This window comes from Suricata suricatta, chromosome 6 (genome assembly GCF_006229205.1).
Source record: "Suricata suricatta isolate VVHF042 chromosome 6, meerkat_22Aug2017_6uvM2_HiC, whole genome shotgun sequence".
Classification (NCBI taxonomy): Eukaryota; Metazoa; Chordata; class Mammalia; order Carnivora; family Herpestidae; genus Suricata; species Suricata suricatta.
Window position 1 is genome coordinate 21,020,483 of NC_043705.1, and position 19,000 is coordinate 21,039,482.

Consider the following 19,000-nt stretch of genomic DNA (forward strand, 5'->3'; position numbering starts at 1 on the left):
CTCTGTATTAGCAATAAACTTATTTTTGCATCTCGTTCTCTATATGTAGGAGATTTTTATGTTATAACCACAGTGTACATGTAATTTTAGATTATTTTATTATAACACAAGTGTTTTGATTTTCTGCCTTCCTTGTTTTTAAAGTATAGCTATAATAAGGTATTATGTATATATAATAAAACTTGCACCTAATATATATCAGCATTTTGGAGAGAAGGAAGTTTTACTGGTACAAACAAATATGGCCTAAGTGGATGACACGAAGAAAATACCCAATAAATTAGTCTTATTATTAATATGTTTTATGGTTTCCATTATATAAATTAAATCGATTAAAATGAATGAAGTGTTAGAAAAGGTTTCATATTTAAAATTTTGTGATAGCCTTTAGTGAAATTAAAATTTCAGAGTTAAAGCCTTAATGTTTAAATTAAATTTACCTCATCTGACTTAGAACGTAGAAAAGTCCATAATAATACAATAGCATAAACATTAAAAATGATTATAAATTACGAGAAATATTTTTACCTGCAAGATGAACATTTCATTTATTTAAAATTCCAGAAAAACATGAACATAATGTCCCTAACATTCAAACTATAATTTGATACTTGTTTGAAACTCATCATGACATACTACTATAGTTAATAAACTGTTTAAGCATCAGAGTTATTAGATAGTGTACAATATAATGGTCAGGAGAACTAGATTCTATTCCAGATTCTGCCACTTTAAAAGTTGTGTGACACTGGGGACACCTGGGGGGCTCAGTCAGTTAAGCGTATGTCTGCCTTAGGCTTAGGTGATGATCTCGGGGTTTGCAAGTTTGAGCCCCACATTGGGCTTTGCGCTTACAGCTCAGAGCCTGGAGCCTGCTTTTGATTCTGTGTCTCCCTCTCTCTCTGTCCTTCCCCTAACTGCATGTTCTCTCTCTCTCAAAAGTAAATACATAAACATTTACAAAAACGTTTTGTGACATTGGATACACTTAAGTTCTCTGTATCTAGGTATCCTTTATTATACAAAGACACTTAACATGACAAAGATTACACTCTTAATTTACATTATATTTTACGTATTTGTATATTTGACCTGCATATGTACATGCACAAGACTATGTAAATATATAAATGACAAGGCATTCCTCCCTTTCAAGTCATTTTTTCAAATTTTACATTTATTGCTTTGCCATAAACTTTATCTCAGCAGTAATAGTCCACACAGCATAAAAAAATGTTTTCAGTACAAACGAGTTAATTTAATTTTAATAACAAATAGTTACTGATAACCACCTAGTCAGGCTGTGTTATGTTTGGTAACTGTGTTAGGTTCTGCTTTCTGAATAAAATAATACATGAGCAATTATACCTTACTATTCTAAAATAACTTTAAACAACTAAAATCTTGCTGAGTGCCAACATTAGCACACATCTGAGCCAACAAATGATACAGTTAGGATGCAGACTCTGATGCTATGAGGTTCAGGACCTAAGACTATGCCTTCCCAACCACTGCCCAAATGACACCCATGCTTCTAGCGTTCAGATCATGCTTTAAGGAGAAGGGTCAGCTTCCTTGACTGACTTCTCCTGAAAAGTTCCACATAATTTCTCCCTCCACCCCGGCCCCCTCCCCCGCCCCGCCCCCCCATCAATTGCTTATTGATGTTTGGCATTCTGTACTTCTTCCCAGGTTATTACCCCAGGGTGTTATCCTTCCTGAAGTGTTATCTACATGTTAAAAAATACGCCCAAACTTTCTCATTTCAAATTTTATTTTTCAGCCACTGGTCTCATCATGAAAACATTTGTAACAGGAAAGTTTTCCATGCTTATTAAAAATGCCCTTTTTCTTTTTATAGATCTATCTTCTGAAGAGAAAGACTCAGTTGGGACCAAACAAACCAGATGGCAGGAGCACGGATATAGACTCCAGTCTAAATGAGCTCAGAGGCTGCAGACCGCATAGGCGGGAAAAAAGTGAGGTCGAAATCAAAGCGAAATGCATTTGCTAGAGGAGTCCTGTGGTTTAAATATAGTCAGCCCAGCAGGGAGTGTAGTTCTGCGCATCTAGAAGCTGACAGACAAGCCCGGGATAAAAGTAAACTGTGTCCTCTCCTGTTGTCTACCCATCTTCGGGCATGCGACCGAAGATTTTATTTCATTAACGTTAATTTGGCAAAGTACTGAGTAGTGGAAGCTCGTTGTGTCTGTCTTTTCCGGGTTCCGGCCTGCACCCAGCTTAGGAGGACAGATGCCAGCCTCCTGACGCTGCTCATCGGTAAGATTCACGGAAACCACACTAAACTAGTGGTTTTCAGCAGTTCTTTACTTTTTGAACTGGACTTTTACTGCTTCCAGCCTCAGCATGATTGCCTGTTTCTGTTACACTAATGTATGGGACGTGTGTGTGTGTGTGTGTGTGTGTGTGTGTGTTGGAATGTGTTAACTTTTAAGTTGATAGTTCACCATTTCAAGAGTAGCCACATCCAAACTTGAGGTAGATATGAAAGAATATAATGCGAAGTTCTAAAATAATGAGTGTAAGGACATTGTAACAGCACTCTAACTGGTCTAAGGGTTAACTGGCTTCAAGTTAACACACTCCTTACTTTCTGACATTAAGTCCCTTGGGGCTGCAGACCACTCGCCTTGGGGACTGTAGGACCAAAACTTTCCAGATCATAGAAGAGGCTAGCATGTCTGCTTGAACCCACCTTGGCTTTTTGATGAGCCTAGCATTTTTTAAAAAATATAATGTTTTTCTTTTTTCAGCTCACACAAATGATTTTACTGACCTCCCTTGGTGTATCTGTAGACCCTGCCCTCCTTTGCAGAATGAAGAGAATATTCCTTCACCTCATGGACTAAGAACTGAAGCCGCCCATACAACCCCCAGGGGCACTGAGATAACATTGTTAGCTCACACCATAGAGTCAGCTCAGAAAAGAAAATTCCCCCGGCTTTGGTTGGTTTGGTAAATTTAGCTATGATGTAGCTTGCGTGCTTTTCTCCTGTTCTTTAATTATGTGAAACTGAAGGGTTGCTTTTCTTGTTTTCCTTTTTAGGTTTTTTTTTTCATGTGTAAGTAACTTGACCAAATTATAATGCATTTTTTCTGTTAAAAATCCCCTCCTTAAATGGAGCTATAAGGTGGCCAAATCTGAAAACCATTAAATTCATTCTAGTTATAATAAATTTAATATTTGTAAATGTAACATAGTTTCAGTGTGATTTCTAGAGCAAACTCAAAATAGTGATTTATTTTAAGTGATTGCATTGTGGGGGGAGGGTAAAGAAATCATTAGTTTGCAGAAAACAATCTTTAATGGGACAGGTTTCAATTTGCTGATTTTTCCCTTGAGTGGGTTTTAGTGTGCTACCAAATAACAGTTCAGGCAAAATATAAAGATTTAATTACCTTCAAAAAAAAAAACAGAAAAAGAAATGTTGCAGACCCCTGCATTCCCTTTCCTGATAATTACCCTGAAACCTTTTCAAAACCACTGGACCAGGCAGAAACCTCAGCGTTGGCTCTTGGACAAGAGTCCACCTTCTCCTCAGGTGGCTGGCCTCCTGAATAAACCTCAAATTCCTTTCCAGTCACCGCTTGAGTATTGGTCTTTCAAGTGACAGGCAGCTGAACTTGGGGTTTGGTAATACCAAGCTGGTTGGGTGGGATTCGAGGGTTGTCTTTCTAGCAGTAGGGGTAGATATATTCTCTTTTTGGGAATAGAGAGTGAACCAACTGAACCAACATTTGATAATCAAAATGGTGGTCTTTGGTAGTCACTACGCTGTTTACCAAACGTTCCAGTTCATTTCCTTCCAGGTTATCATGGAAGATAATATCAGTTACTGTGGAAGTTATAGGTAGCCATGGGATCTGCTATAGACAATCAAGTATGATCAGAAATGGTGTATATCAGTTTGGGGGAGGAAATTCTATTGATCACAGAAGCTTCTGCCTGTTGAGGAGTATGTATGTAAGCAAATATATATATTTGAATGAGTGTAGCCATCATTATTAGGGACAATTTGTTACTGCAACATGATCCAGCCATGATTCTGACTAACACAGACTTAACTTGCTCGGTCTCTATCCTCCCACTCTTTTCTGATTCTATATAGATAGATATATCCCCTCCCTCCAACTTCCCTCAAGCTTTAGTGCTTGTTTTTAGTCTGTATCCCTCACTTGTGATGGGCAAGTAGTCTTTTTCAGAGTCCTTCACAGGTAACACGTAAGTAACCACCAATGTCTATTTGTAGGGTCAACCCCGATAAATGCCATTCCACTCAAATAGAATTCATCCTGACAATATAAATTATCTTTAATTCATCTGGAAATGACTCACATTAGCTAAGAACTGGCCTTCCAAGTACTGGCCATATGTTTTTGTTGTAAATACTATTAGCTGATGGGCTGTAGCCATTATCTAAATTAGCAGATATTTAAGCCTGGACGAGCAGTATGAAAATCCTTGACAGTTGGCAACATTTTTAGATTCTGTTGTCTTCAGCTACAAGGAAGGTGAACTGCAAGAGGTTCAGCGGCTTGTCTGTCTTTGATATGTGTGGAATATACATTTGTCCCCAGAAATCTCTTTAGTGAAGCACATATATTATTCCCAATAAAAACAACTTCAAAATAAATACAATTTCCCACCAGAGTTACCAAGTTTTAGTTTGATTTTTAAGTTTGGCAAGCAATATATCCAGCCACACAATAGGCAGTGGCATTTGGGGTGCTAGTAGTGTAAAATGTGTTTAGTTTTGAGAATATATGTATATATAGAGAGAACCATACAAATGAATAAGTAAAAGATTATCACAAATGGCAAAATACTAAAGGTTAAGTTGAAATCTATGACACATTCACAGGAAGCATATATAAGAATATTCATTGCAGTATTTCTTAGGAATAGCACAAAACTGGAAATCTTTATCTACAGTGAATAAATGAATGGATTGTATTATATGCATCCAATGAATGGCTATAGAATTTTAAATGAACTAGATCTATAGACTAAATGCAGAAATATATTGGACACATAATATTGCATGAAAAAAATAAATACAATTTATTATTTATAAATTATAAACTTATAAATAAAATTTAATATTCCATTCATGTAATATTAAAATGCCAAATTATCATATATTTTTATATAAACATATGTGGATGGTCAGAGTTAAATACTTGATCAAGAAGGCCACACATCAATTCAAGAAAAAATTTTCTCTTGGAAGGGAGAGAGGCATATCAGGACAGATTTAAAGGGATTTCAAATACATCTATAGTATTTTATTATTTTAAATAAGTTTTAACATATGAAACAGCAAAAGCAAGAAAAAAACAGTAAAAGTCACTAAAAATTCAAAAACAGAAAAAGTCAAAACAAAAAAATGAAAAATGATAGATAACATTGGTTAAAATTTTATTGCATTTTAGATTTCAATATAGCTGAGTAGTTTAACCTAATTAAATTCATATTTCTTACAAATATCTGGTACTTCAATCTATGTGCCCTGATTAACTTACTGATACATTTAGATTGTTTTGATTTAACAGGAATAACTGTCATGGATATGTTTGTATATAACTTTAAAATACCAGTTATAATAATAGTAGCCATTTGTTAAATGATTACTGTGTAACATGTACTTTTATAAGAGCTTTGAATACAATATCCCATTTAATCTTCATCAAATCCCCATGAGAATAAATTATCCAAACTATAAAATGAAATAACTTTTAACTTTCGAAGGGCCCCCGTTTATGAAGGCCAGAGCCAGCATTCAAACTTGAGCCCACCTATCTGTCTGTGATACTTGTATATGCTCAGTATTAGGGCTATTTTCCCACTACACTATGCTTTTAGTATTATATTCAGGCTTGCTTCTTAGGAAAGCTTGAGGTGCCCAAGACTGTTACCTAAGCAACAAAAAATTAATTCCTTTTCTTTCTGAGCATGTAGGCTAGACCGTGTTTTTGTCTCTCTTGTAGTTGGTTGTCTGGTGGGTTTTCACCAGGGAATGTGAAGGGAAGTGACAGCTGTCACTTCTGCCTTAAAACTCAAAGTGAATACAATGCTCTCTCTTCTCTTACATCTGCCAGATACAGATGATGAAGGATTAGGCTAAGGTGATGCCTTAGAAGGAAGGACCTTGATGTCCAAATCACTGTATTGAAGAAAGGTGCTCAACTGGAGCTATCATATGAGTGAAAAATGAACCTCTATTGTCTTTAAACCAGTTTACATGCTTAAGTCTCTCAGTTATAGCACCTCAATCTATACAGACTTACAGAGTAGAATTCATAGATGAAAGATAATATTTTCAAGGTTCTTGATAGATGATGGCAAGTTGCATTTTAATGTGATTATATTAATTTACACACTCACCAGAAATGTATGAGGGACTTATTTCACCTCCCAAGATACAATATTTTTAAAAACACTTTTATTTGATGTGGTATAATGCTTTGAATGCATCTTTGCAGTATTTTGTAGAATAGTAATACCTATTAATACAGTGGTGTCCCAGCACTGGAAAGATAGCTCAAGGCTGTAAAGTGAAGGGCCTGTGAGCTGCTGTGCTAGTTTGGTCAGAGGAGAATGAGGTTCTCATGGAAAGAAGTCAACTTCAGGCCAAGCGACCTGAACTTAAGAGTCTAGGGATAGGAAAAAATGTGTTTTGGTGAAACTCTGAGTAATTGGGGAAGAAAAATTTAAAACATGAACTGGTTGAAAGGGTACTCTAAAGAATATAGACTTTGGAAAAGATGTAAATACAGAGCTTTTTGGATGGGACTCCAGAACATGTGTACAGAAATGGGCTACTTGATTAAAACAGCCTGACCTGAACCAGAAGCAGAGATGGATAGGTCTGAGATTTCAAAGGGCAGAGCCTCAATTCTCTGTAGCCCAAAGGTTACAGAATTGTCTGCTGGGAATTCCATTAGTGGGACACCAAGGGGTTTTCAGTCTGGAAAAGCCTTTTCTGAAAGACAGGGGTTGTAGAAGAATCTTTAACTAAGCTGGGATTTGGGGGGATGTCAGAGTTTAGCAAGCTGTTCTGAAAGGATCTGTCTTAAAATTTTTTAAATATTGAGGGGTATTGAGCTTGCTTATTGCTTACTGCCAACTCAAACATGACGTTCCTTTGATGGATTGGTTAAAAGTCCATTCATTCAGCAGATACCTCAACTGCCTGCAGTTTATACACTTTTCTCACGTTATTCTAAAAGCCCTGAACTTAGAGTGATTGTGTATGTATAAGGTGATAAAGTACACGGTGGACCAAGGAGTCCTGCCAAAGAGGAGAAAGTGGGAAAATTCCATAACCCAAGAGTACTGCCTTCAAAGGAGAAATTGCTGTACATTCAACTTCAGCTTTGGCACACTCAGCCTAGGGTTGTTTTTTTTTAATAGGACTTTTTTTTTTTTCCATAGAATTATGGTAGCAGCTAGTTTTTCAGGTCACTACCTGGGTTCAAGGCCAGACACTGCCATTTAATGGCTATATGATCTTGGGTAAGTTGTATGACCTCTCTGTACCTCACTTCCATCAGGAAATATGGATAATCATAAAACTTTCCTCAATGGCAATGTGATTGAGTTACATGTATAAGGTTTGTAGTAGACTGACTCATGGCTCCCAGGTTATCTGGTCCTAATTCCTGGAACCCGTCTATATTTCCTTCTACGGCAAAGAAGGTCTTTACAAATCATTAAGTTGAGGAAGATGTAGAGATGGGGAGATTATCCAGAAGTATCCTAAGTGCATGCAATTACACGTATCCACATAAGAAGAAGGCAAAGGGAAATTCGACCACGTACAGACATAGAACAAGGTGTTAAATTGATGCCGGCAGGGATTGAAGTGACATGACCATAAGTCAAGGAATGCCAACAGCTGGGAGAAGCAAGGAACAGACTCTCCTCTACAGTCTCCAGAGGAAGCACAGGCCTGCTGACATCTTAATTTCAGCCCACTGATACTGATCCAGACCTCAGATTTATGGCCTCTTTAATTGTGAGAAAATACATAGTAGTTGTGTTTTTACTTTTTTATTATTTTTTTGAGTTATTTATTTTTGAGAGAAAGACAGAGAGAGCGAGCAGAGGAGCGGTAGATAAAGAAAGACAGAAGTCCAAACACGATCCACATGAATTCACGAGCCATGAGATTGTGACCTGAGCAGAAACCAAAGGTTGGACAATTAACCAAGTGAGCCATCCAGGCACCCCTAAACTCATGTTGTTTTATGTAACCTAATTTGAGGTAATTTGTTACTGCAGCCACAGGGAACTAGTACAAATACTTAGCCCTGTACTTCTAATATACTAGGCATTGTAAAACATTTGCTGTTAGTATTTCAAGAAAATAACCAGAACTTCAGACGCTGAAGTATTGAGGATTAGATGGCTCAAGGACTATTAACTATATATCTTCAAGGGATGTGTTTGTGTTTACTTGACTACTGAAGACATTTCCAGACAGAAGCTTATTCTCAAGAGGCAACTGAAAAGAACTCGCCATGTGGCATCCCACCTTCCACGAGAAGACATTTTAATCAGAAGCAACAAGGAAGAAGGACTCAGGGGGTCTTAGAGGGCAGCAGTGGGCACCTTCCATAGCGTTCTCCTTCTGCTTACTTACGATGATGTTCTACTCAGAGTCCACGCAGCAAAATCACCTATGTGACATAGTTATTAAGGCCTTAAAACGTGCCACTGAGGAGCAGTATCTAGACCTAAACCTTTGCCTCCCAAAGAGTAAGAAACTCGTACAAGAGAAGGTGATCCACTAAAGTGACTCCATCGTTACAAGTTACGCATCCCAAGCATCCATGTCACCTCCCTGGCCCTTAGTCTTCTTTGTAAACTGAGAAGTGGGGGGGAGGGTGGGCAGTGAAGCCACGTTTTCTCATTGGGTTATTGTGTGAAATTAAATAAACACATGTAGAATGCTTAGTCTTAGGCCTCGTGAGCAGTAATATTCCATAAATGGTATCCAAAAAAGATTAGACCAATGCACAGATTCAATCAAAACCAATGGAAGTTTAAGTAGACAACTGATTTAGGTGAGTCTGAAAAAACCACCACAAGTTATAAAGAAGCAATCCCACGTGTTTTTGGTTTAGCCCCTAATATTGTTTGCCTTACTCTCTAAAGCATGGAAGTCTGGTGGCACAATGTTTGGGGGTAGCATATTAGGATTGGAGAGGTTATTCCTGAAAAGAAAAGTAATAGGAAGATAGTCCAATTTTTTTAATAAGCTGAAAGTGGGGGAAAAAAATCTGCCAGTGAAAGGAGATGCTGACATTAAAGCAATAATAATTATAGAAATCCTATTTTTGCCAAGTTTTAGCTCCAGAAAGGAGGTTATAAGAAATCACTTAACTTCATCATAGCCAGATTAAAAATTTTTTTAAACATTTATTTATTTTTGAGAGAGTGTGAGCAGGTGAGGGGTGAAGAGAGAGGTGGAGAGTGATTGGGGGGGGGGCAGAGGATCCAAAGCAGGAGCTCTGCACTGACAGCAGAAAGCCCAGGGGGAGAGAGAGAACCCAAGCAGGCTCTGCACTGTCAGCATGGAGCCTGATGCTGGCCTTGAACCCACAAACCCCAAACTCAGGAGTCTGATGCTCAACCGACTAAGCCACCCGGGCGCCCAGCCAGATTTTAAATTTTAATGGAGGTGATAGAATCAACAATATAAAGTGGCCACAGAGGCCATGTAGAAAAGCCAGACTTGCAGTACCGGAGTGGAAAAAGCCTGAAGCTTCTTTGTCTGCTTCAGCTGCAATGCTTATGTTGCAAAGCATCCCAAGACTGTGTGAGCTGTGTAATAACGTGTAAACTGAGCCAGTAGCCATCTGCTGCCTTCATGTAGCAAGGCCAGAGACGAAAGGCTGAATTTGGCTAATCTTGTAATAGTTTATAGCCCTCCTTCTTTGTTGTCCACTAGAAGCTATTCCCTCCTTCTTCCTTAAGACCGCAATACCTACTTGCAAGTCCAAGGGTGGGCATGTGACCTGCTTCTGACCAATGACATTTCAGGAGAAGTTTGCTCATGGGTTCTGGAAATATATTTTCTTCTTTAGCAATTGCAAGGGAAGGAGAGTCCCCTTGTGGTGCCCTTCCTTTGAGCCACCATATAGTTGTGTGATGCGTGGAGCTGTACGTACCACCAGTCATGAGACCATGCAAGGAAGAGTAAGAGAATTAGAGAAAGACCTGCTTTAAGTGATGCCTCATTGCGCTGCTGCCAACCACCTTCTTTTTGAGACTTCTAGGTACGTTTGACATGTAAACAGTTGGTCAGACATTTGTTTCTTGCAAATAAAAGTACAGTAGTCCCTCTTTATCTGTGGCAAACATATTCCAAGACCCCCACTGATGCTTGAAGCGGTGGGCACTATCGAACCCAATATATGCCAGGTTTTGTTCCTATACATACATACTTAAGATAAAGTTTGTTATAAATTAGGCACAGCAGTGACGCAGAGGTTAGCAATAACTAATAATAAAGTAGAACAATTATAACAGTATGAGAGAAGTTATGTAAATGTGGTCTCTCCCTCTCTCTGTCAAAATATCACATTGTCCTGCAGTCACTCCTCTTATGATGATGTGAAATGATAAAGTACCTACTTGATAAGTTGAAGTGAGGTGATTAACTTAGTTATTGTGATGTAGCGTTAGGCTGTTATTAACCTTCTGAGGATACATCAGAAGAGTCATTTGCTTCTGGAAGGTGCTTGATTGCTGGTAACTAAAACAGTAGAAAGTGAAACCAGAGATAAGAGAAAACAACTGCATTTGTAATTGGTAGAATCTCGACAAATAAATTCAGACTATCAATAATTTAGGTTTAGGGACTTTGGAGCCCACAAAGATGTAAATTGGAAATCCACTGGAACATCTTTGGGGAGTGGGTGGGAATTAACTTCAAATTACTCAACCAGAAAATAAAGAGAATAAGGAAAAAGGTAAATCAATTACGTTTAGTTATTCATTGATCTGTTCATGTATTTATTGAGTTTGTATTATCCGACAGACACTGTGTTCCTGGGAATACTTTTTTAAAAATGTTTATTTACTTTTGAGAGAGAGAGAGAGAGAGAGAGAGCAAGCAGGGGAGGGGTAGAGAGAGGAGAGACAGAGAATCCCAAGCAAGCTCAGTGCTGTCAGTCCAGAGCTGGATGTAGGGCTAACTCATAAACTATGAAATGATGACCAGTGCCAGAATCAAAAGTCAGACACTTAACCTCCTGAGCCACCCAGGTGCCTCTAGAAATGCTTTGACGGAAGAGAGGGACAGGGTTTGTGCCTTTATATAGTGTCTACACATCATAAATAAACTTATGTAAAAGAATATGGAATGGCAAGTGCCAAGGAAAAAATGAAGACAATAACATGATAAAACTGAAGGATAGGATTGAGAGAATCTACTCTAGGCTGATTTGAAGGATGAGACGGAGCCCAGCCTGGGAAAATCATGGGAAACAATCTTACAGGCAGAAGAAGGGCAAGGCTTTGAAGCCAGAAAATTCTAGAAAATTTTATGAGGTTGGAGTCATAGGAATTAGGGAAAGGAAGCCAGGAGATGAGAGCAGAGAAGTAGAGTAGGAGTCAGACTCTGTGAGGCCCAGCCAACCAAGCAAAGGAAATGGATTTCCATCTAGTTGGAAGTATAACCCCTAATGAGGGGTTATAAGCAGAGAAGTGAATGTTCTCATTTACTTTGTTAACAGTTCACTCTGCAGTGTGTGGAGCATGGCCTAAGGGGCAAGAGCTAAATCAGAGAAACCACTGGCAACCGTCCAGGAGAGAGCTGATGTGCTTTCACTAGGGTGGTGGCAACTTGAGCGAAACTGGTTGGGAGAAGCAGTGGGGTTTGCTGGCAAAATGAATGCGTTGGTGCTGGAGGGGATAAGTCGAGCATGGCTCACAGATTTCTAGCTTGATCCCTGGGACATGACTGTACTTTTGAAGACGAGGGAAGACTTTGAAGAAAGATATGTAGAGGATGGAAATGAAGAGTTGTGATTTGATCACCGTGTGTTTGGGACGTCCTGGAGACATCAGGCGGAGGGGTCAAGGAGGCAGTTTGACATATGACTGTGGACTTCAGGGAGGAGTCAACACCGGAGATCAAACTTTGTTGTCACACGGAGATGGCAATTAGGGACCAGATCGTATCAATTAGGGAAAGTGTGCAGAGAGGAAAAAAGGACTCGAGGCTGATGTCTGCTGTGCGCTGACATTTAAGTCAGATAATGAGAGGACAACTTAAAAAAACAAAAAGCCTGCTGAAAGCAGTGAGTAAGAAGCAGCAGCAGGGGAATAGAAAGTAGTATTAGTTACAACCTAAAAAGATTTTAAAAAGCAGAGAGTGATGACAGACATGTTGCATATGCTTGAAAAGTCTAATAAGTTCAGAACGTAGACATGGTCCTTAGCCATTGGCATAGTCACGAGACTGGCTAGAAGAAGATCACTGATGACCTTGACAAGAACAGTTCGAGCAGAACAAGTTTATAATTTGGCTTTTTCCTTTCCACTCCAGGAGTCCCTTTATTGAGAAATGAACCAGATTCCACATGGGACAGAAACTTCCTTATGAGGTACATGGTGGTTCTGAAATACAAAATAGAATAAATTATGAATACCTTTCTATCTTCCAAAGATGGGTTATGGGGCAATGAATGTGTTAAAATAGATATATGACTCCCAAAGTATGTTCTTTGAAAGAGACTAAGACAGAGTTAGGAATACCAGACCAGGACAAAGTTATGACTGCCATTAATGTAATTATATGTATCTAAATCATTCCAAGAAATAAGGATAATAGATATTGATGAATAAATAGTAAACAAAATTATATATAATGAAAAAAGAAAATAGACTCACTTATTTTTTTATTCCAAAGTTATTACTCTACCTGGATGTTTACCCAATTTCTTTGCCTTTCATTCTCAACAGAACAAAGATCCCTGTTCCTACAAGAAGCATGACCCCCCTTTCTGTGCTCTGGATTCTGTCCTTTTCATGGACTACACTCCTTCAATTATCCTCTCTCCTACTGTATTATAAATGTCCCCTTTTCTCCTGGTTAATTCTCATCACTGTATAGTGATAATCTAATGTTTTTTGCACTTCCTATCCTTAAAGAAATTTTTCTAAACCCCTGTCCCTCTTAATCTAATGAATCGGTCCACTCATCTCTCATTACCAGTTTTCTCTTTGAACATAATTAAACCATGTCCTTGTCCCCTATATTCCCCTGGAACTGCCCTTGTCAAAATCATCAAGAGACTTTCTGTCCCCTTATTTTCCCTGCTCATTCTCAGCATGCTTGATGTCTCAGCAGTCTTTGACATAGTTGGCTCTTCTATCTGTTTATGTCTCCAGGGATTGCCAAATACGCCCCAGGGAAGAATCCCCTCTGGCTGAGAACTACTGTTCCAGAACAATCAGCCCTCACCTCTGGCCTGGAAGACTGCCTTTCCCAACCAAGTCGGTCTCCTCACCTCTACTTTTGACACTCACATTCAAGTTCCCACATACTACTAAGATGAGTTTTTTTTTTAATCACAAATCATTTCATGTCATTTCCCTGAATAAAAACATTTTACTTAAAATAAAACCAAATTCTTGGGGAGCCTGAGAAGCTCAGTCATTTAAGCAGGGGACTCTTGATTTCAGCTCAGGTCATGATCTTGGGGTTTGTGAGATGGAGTCCCATGATGAGCTCCAGTGCGTGGACCCTGCTTCTGATTCTCTCTCTGCCTCTCTCTCTCTCTCTCTCTCTGTCCCTCCCCAGATCATGTTTGCTCTCTCTCAAAATAAAAAAATAAAATTTTAAAAATTAAAAAAAATAAAACCAAATTCCTTATGTGGTTATAGCCATTGATCACATGTCTTATCACATATGGTTCACTGTGTTCAACCACACCAGTTCTCAAACACGTAGGCTTGTGCACTTTAAGGAGCCCTGGGACTCGTTCTTCCCTCTGGAAAACTTTTTCCTGCCACTCAGATCACTCCTTAAATGTTGCCTTCTAGGAAAGTAGATCACAGACAATTTATTTTAAATACCTGCCTCCTACCACTGCCAAAGGACAGAAAGTCTCTTGGTGATTTTGACAAGGGCGGTTCCAGTGGAATATAGGGGATAAAAACCTGGTTTTATTGTCTTCGATGTAGTTTCTTTGTGTTTGCTAACTGGGGTTATTTCAGTTGTTTGTTTACATGGTTATAGTCTACCTGCCCCAGTAGACCGTCAGCTCCATAACAGCAAGGAGCTCTGTAAGAACATCATCTTTCTTGTTCACTACAGATTCCTAAGTGTATAGTATTCATTGATCAGCTAGATGGAAAATTCAAGCAATTCAATTTTATATTAATATGAGTTTGAATAACATTATGGGAGATAGTCACAGCTGGATGTGCCAGTGGTCAACCTAAGATCTTTGGTTGTGTTATAATGAAATAATAATAAATCCTGGCCATAATTTTCTGCTAGATGTCTCTAGTGGATGATCTTAATGTCTCTCCTCTGGTTTTTAAATTTATCTGGTAGCTCTTCACGTCATTTGATTGTACCACATTGCTTCTATGTATGAAATGACATCTTGACACTTGCTCTTTCCCTTGCAGAAAATTGTCAGAATTCTCCATGGAGAAGGGTGCAAAAGCTGACTGATACTTGATTTTCTTTGCTTTCTTTATCACAAAGTTTTCAGAAAACACGAATGGAGTCAGATAATCCTGTGTGGAGCCTTCTGAGAAATCCGGCAAGCCTCTGCTAATAGCTGTCCTAGCATTAATTTATAACATAGACAAAGCATTCACCTAAATAGTATCTTTGATTGAGCATCCCTCTGATTTCTCAGTATAGTTAGCTTAAAAATACATTCACCGTGACAGCCATTCATCATATTTGTGAAGAGCCTACTATGTGCCAGGTGGTGTTCTTAGGGCTTATGATACAGCAGGGAACAACAGAAACAAATTTCTGCTCTCACAATATATACAAATGGGGATAGTGCTAAGAAAGACAAGGAAAGTAAAGTCGGAAATGGGTGTTTGCTTACTTAACTATAATCACAGTTAAGTGATCTATCTTATGTCGGAAAGAAAGAGTGGACCTCCTTGATTTGAGGTTCATATTTAAACATAGACCTAAATTCAGTGAGGCAGCAGGAACTCAGAAAAACTCATTTAGATAGAATGTGGCTCCCTGGGAGAAGAGGTCTCAGGCAGAAAGAATGGTAAGTACAGAGGATGTGGAACAACAAGGCATCAGTGGGGCTGGAGGGAGAGTGAGCGGCAGAAATTAGGACCAGAGAAATAAGGCATTGGGCTGTACTTTTTATTTTAAATAATTTTAGGGCAAAGGTTTACTTATACTAAAATGTGCATGCAAATCCTAATTATGCAAGTGAAATATAGAATGTTTCCAGCAACACAGACAATCTTGTGACACCCTTCCAATCCTTGCAATCCCTTCATGGCATACCATTGTTTTGATTTCTATCACCAGAGATTAGGTTTTATGTGTTTTTGAACTTCAGTGGAAAGGAATCACACAATATACACCCTTTTGTGTCTGGCTTCATGTTTGTTTTAGTTGTTGTTTTTTCAGATCAGATTGGCTTGTGTTGTTCTGTGAATCAGATATTCATCTTTTTTTTATTTCTTGTGGTAGTCTACGGTGTGACTGTATCACCAACAGTTTATCAAACCTCACTGGAATTTGGGTCATTTACAGTTTTGGGATATCATAAGTGGAGTTTCCATAAATATTTATGTATATAAGTCTTTGAGGACATAGATTTTCATGTCTCTTGCACAAATACTTTGGATCAAGATTTTTGTGGATAAAGAATAGATGTTTAACTTTGCAAATAGCTGCCATGTCAGTTTTTCCAAAATGGGTTTTGCCGTTTTATGTGCCCACCGCAATGTGTAAAAATTCTTGTTCTGTATTGTTCTAATTGTTTTTTAAAATTTTTATTATTTTAGCGGGTGTGAAGTACTATTTTTATGTTGATTTAATTTGTATTTTCCTGACAACTAATGATGTTAAACACTTTTGCATATGCTTACTTGTTGGACATTTATTCATCTATTTCTTTCAAGTGCTTGTTCAAGCCTTTTTTCCCACTTTAATTTTTTTTAACATTTATTTATTTATTTTGAAAGAAAGAGAGAGGCAGAGAGGGAGAGAGAAAATCCCAAGCAGTCTCCACAGTGAGGGGCTCAATCTCACGGCTGTGAGATCACGACCTAAGCCAAAATCAAGAGTTGATCCTTAAGCAACTGAGCCACCCAGGCACCCCAATAGGGTTGTCTTTTTATCATCAAGTAGGAAGAGTCCTTTTTATATTCTGGCTTTCTACCGGCTGACATAGTGTCTCTCCTTTAGTAGATCCTCTTGAGTGAGCATTACCATGCAGCAAGAAAATTGTCACGCTTGGTGCCCCTTCCCATATAAACATTTCCATGTCACCATCCCGGATCTCCTTGTTGCGGGCCCTTGAAACTTCTTAGCGGTTCTCTCTCTCTCTTCCGGAGTTGTTGTGTTTTACAGAGGACTTCCACAAATAGTTACTTTTTGCTCATCTTGTCCAATTAACAAGATGTTACAATGTAGTAGACAAATGTCTACTCTGTTTTATGACAGAGGGAAAAACAGTTACCATAACTTTGGGGTGAGAAGGTAAACGTATGGCTCCTATAGGAGCTACCCTATATGCGCTGTGGTCAGTGTAGCTTTCCAAAGCGTTACCAGGGTGTTAAAATTTATATGCTGGTAGCGTTTCTTGTTGTTGTTGTTGTTGTTGTTGTTGTTTTGTATTTTTGGTAGCGTTTCTTAACTGATGAACTTTTGTTCCACATCTTTGATCATACATCCTCACAATCTCTCAGCTCTTCCTTTGGATTCTACTATTGTTTTGGGAAATGGTCCCTTTCCTTTCTTATTAGGTCCCATATATCAGTGGCCTAGTTTTGCTGTTACTTAAGGCTATGTTGTGGGCCTAAGGACCTGGAGAAAAGATGGGGGCAGGGGGAGATCCTGGTGGGAGTTAAAAGCCTCTGCACTGTCTTCAAAAAGTATATAATGGAAGAATGTGTCCTTAAGAAATCTGAGGACTCATGACTTGGGGCATCATCAACCCCATCCCACATGTCATGGTCCCATTTCCAATCAGGGCTCTGGCTTTGGCATAGAAAATATGCACTGTTTAAGAGTTTAACCTTCTTTGAAGCTCAGCTACTCTTATTATTAACTCCTACTCCTGGTCCTCAGCATTCCCTGCCTTCCCATTGCAGGAATTAAGAGCCTCTTTCAATGCTACCAGATAGGCCCCTAGCTTCCATTCTTAGCTTTTAACTGCAAATTATCTTTTCCTTCTCTTTTTCTAGAGCATCAGTGGAGCTTTGCAATTGTCACTCTTACCAGCATAGATTTTCACCTCTGCATATGGAAGACCTTTCAGTGGAGTAATAGTTGCAAAAATATTATTTTGGGTTTGATGGGTTCAGACAATGAGAATTTTTAATGGAATCTCCCAAAGTTTGAAGAGAAATGAGAAAACAGACTATTTTTAGTAGCTTGTGTATAACTGAGCAATAAAGGCCAAATGATGGTCTCAGGATTATTTGAAAGCAGTAGTTCTCAACTGGGAGCAAATGTGCCCCCTGGGGGATATTTGGCAATGTCTGGAAACTGTTTTGACTGTGAAGACCAGGGAGAAGCCAGGAGTACTGGCATCTACCGAGTAGAGGCCAGGATGCTGCTAAACAACTTACAAATACAGGAGAAACTGCTTCCCCACCGCCCTCCCTTCCCCCCACCCTGCCTTGAAAAAGTAGTATGCTTTCCAAATGTCAACAATTCCAGTTGAGAAACCCTGACTTAAAAGTTACTACCTTCAGAGGTTTCTGGGTGGCTCAGTTGGTTAAGCATCCGACTTCAGCTCAAGCCAAGATCTCATGGTTAGTGAGTTTGAGCCCCATGTTGCACTCTGTGCTGTCCCGACAGCTTAGAGTCTGGAGCCTGCTTCAGATTCTGTGTCTCCCTCTGTCTCTGCCCCTCCTCTGGTCATACTCTGTCCCTGTCTCTCTCACACATAAGTAAACATTAAAATTTTGGAGGGGGGGAGCGCCTGGGTGGCTCAGTGGGTTAAACGTCTGGCTTCGGCTCAGGTCATGATCTCACGGTTCCTGGGTTCGATCCCCGTGTAGGGCTCTGTGCTGACAGCTAGCTCAGAGCCTGGAGCCTGCTTCAGATTCTGTGTCCCCCTCTCTGTCTGACCCTCCTCTGCTTGCGCTGTCTCTCAAAAAGAAATAAAAAACAAAAAAAATTAAAAAAATTTAAAGTTATTACCTTCTAAGAAGAGGACACCCTAATATCTAAAAAGTGGTCTTACTCATAGACCTCTCATAGTCTGCCATTCCTAATCCAAGTTCTTCCTGAAATTGAGTTGAGATAAAAAGAGGCCAAGGTCTCAGATTCATTGAGAGAGATACTGTGTTCCATAGGACTGAAAAAATAAGAAATTCTGAGCCTCGGATGGCCCTCCGGAAACATGCATTCTGCGGCTCTTCTTAGGCTATCAACCTGACCTACCGGTTTTGTGATTGCAGCTGCCACCTCGAGGAGGAACGACCACAAGGCTCCGCACAAGGCCAACAGGTAACGTGTCCTGGCAGCTTCAGCCGGGCAGCCCCGGTCCCACGTAAACTCCCCGCGAACAGCGCTCATTGGAAGGTGGGCGGGGCGTGAGGGAAGGGGGGCCACGAACCTCCCCCGCGCATTGGACCCGCAGCCGGGCGGCCGAGACGAGTCCCGCTTGGAGGGGGCGGTCCCGGCAGCGGGCGCAGGCGCTAGCTAGCGCACTCACCCCGGCCCCACCGCCCAGCCCTCCGCCGCGGCCCGCCCTCCGAGGGGCGGAGGAGGGCGCGCGACCCGCGGCT

At 39.7% G+C, this 19,000-nt stretch overlaps 1 long non-coding RNA gene across 1 annotated transcript; it reads right to left on the reverse strand.

The window, feature by feature from the left end:
* Positions 1-12,534: 12,534 nt before the first annotated feature.
* Positions 12,535-18,973, reverse strand: LOC115294686. The gene is made up of 2 exons (XR_003910062.1): positions 18,654-18,973; positions 12,535-12,652 (listed from the first exon to the last, which is right to left on the reverse strand). It is a non-coding gene; the product is annotated as an uncharacterized LOC115294686 (long non-coding RNA).
* Between the last annotated feature and the right edge of the window lie 27 nt (positions 18,974-19,000).